Genomic DNA, 2,149 nt, shown 5'->3' on the forward strand with positions numbered 1-2,149 from the left:
GAGCCAAGTGACACATTTTTATTAACCAGAGTCCATCCTTTATTCATATTTCTTCGTTTTTAGCTCATTGTCACTTTCCTGCTCCAGGATCCCACGTGACACTTAGTCGTCACATCTGGTGGGCTGCGTCTCTCAGACGGTCCTCGTTTTGGGTGACCTTGACAGTTGTGAGCAGTGCTGGGTGGGGACTCCGTAGACTGTCCCTCCGTTGGGATTCGCCTGACCTTCCTCACGATCAGTCTGGGCTCATGCCTTTCAGGGAGGAAGACCACAGGGCCAAGCACCCTTCTCATCAAGTGACATCAAGGCTCCGTGCTCTCCATTCCTCACGGCTGATGTGACCTTGGCCTCCTGGCTGAGGTGTTGGCCAGGTGTCTCCACTGCAGAGTTTCTAGAAGCAGATGTTCTACGTACATGATCATACCCTGTGGATGAGGAACGTCTTACTGTTTCTCTCACATGCATTTGCCTTTAATTTGACTCACTGATTACTGCTCGCCTGGTACTGACTCGCATCTCCAGCCCGACACCCAGCAGAGTGGCAGGAGCCGGTGTCTTGCTCCTTGTCACGGCATGCTTTCAGTCCGTCGTCGTTCAGGACGGTCGGCTGTGGCTTTTCCACGGGCGCTCTGTATCAGATTCAGGAAGCGTTCATCAATTTTTATTTTGATGAGTTTTGTTTCCATCATAAATGGGTCACATAATGTTCCCTCATCATTGAGAAAATCGTGTACTTTCTTTTCATTTATTTTTATCGTGGTGAATTTTACATCGACTGACTTTCGAATGGTAAACCAACCTCGGGTTCCTGGGATAAACCCCGCTCACTGTGACGCCTCCGTCTGTCGCAGGCTGCCGCCTGAGTCTGCCAGGGCGCCACGGGTTCCCCTGGCGGTCGTTTTGAGGCATATCCCTTTGCAGGTTAGTGGTCTTGTAGTCTATTTGCCAAATCCGAGGGTTAACGTTGGCCTGAAAAATGAGCCGAAGGGTGTTTCCTCTTCTGTATTCTGAAAGAGTTTGTAGAACACTGTTTGGTGTTTTCTCGTCCTTGGATGTTTGACAGAATTTTCCGATGGAGCCGTGTGGGCCTGGAGTTTGTAATGTACGCATGTGTGTATCTGTGTGTGCGTGTGCACATATGCATGTACATACATAATTTTGCTTCTATCAGTTTTGGCAATTTGTGTTATTTCAAGAAATTTGTTCTGTATAATTTGTCAGACTTACTGGCATGAAGTTATCTATATGCTGTTTTATTACCCTTTTAATGTGTATATGATCTGCGGAATATCCGCTCTTTTTCCTGATATTGGTAATATGTGATTTTTCCCTTTTTTTCTTGACCAGTTTTATTAGTTTGCAGTGGCTGCCATAATAAAGTACCACATACTGGGTGGCTTAAACAACCAAAGTTTATTTTCTCACAATTCTGGAGGCCAAAGTCGCAGAGCAAGGTGTCGGCAAGGCCGTTCTCCCGAGGCCTCTCTCCGCGGCCGCCTCCTCCCCGTGTCCTCACATGGCTGGCCCTCCGCGTGGGCCTGTGTCCTCATCTCGTCCTTTTACAAGGACTCCCGTCGTACAGGATGGGGCCCACCCCACGGCCTCATTCTAACTGATCCCCTCTTTGAAGATGCTCTCTCCAAACACAGTCGCATTCTGAGAGGCTGGGGGTTAAGGCCTCAACACGTGAATTTCGAGGGGACACGATTCAGCTAGAGGTTTATCAAAATTATCGGACTTTTCAAAGAACTAGCTTTCGATTTCACTGCTTTTTCTCCATTGCTTATTCATTTTCTGTATCATTATCATCGATTTTCGCCATTCTCTTCGTCCTTCTATTTTGAGTTTAATTTGCTCTTCTTTTGTCCAGTTCTTAAGACAGAAGCATAGATAATTGATTTAGGACCTTTCTTTTTAAAAAAAAAATACAAAGACATAAACTGTATATATCTTCAGCACTGTTTTAGCCACATTTCCAAAATTTTGATATGTTGTTTTTGATACCATCTGATTAAAAATATGTTATAATCTCTCTTGTGGTTTCTTTTGTAATCCATGGTTTATTTAGAAATATGCTTACTTTCAAATATTTTTAATTTTTCCAGAACGTCTGTTGTTGATTTCTACTTTAATTCCATTGTGGTCAGAG

Source organism: Pteropus vampyrus, unplaced genomic scaffold (assembly GCF_000151845.1).
Source record: "Pteropus vampyrus isolate Shadow unplaced genomic scaffold, Pvam_2.0 Scaffold227, whole genome shotgun sequence".
Classification (NCBI taxonomy): Eukaryota; Metazoa; Chordata; class Mammalia; order Chiroptera; family Pteropodidae; genus Pteropus; species Pteropus vampyrus.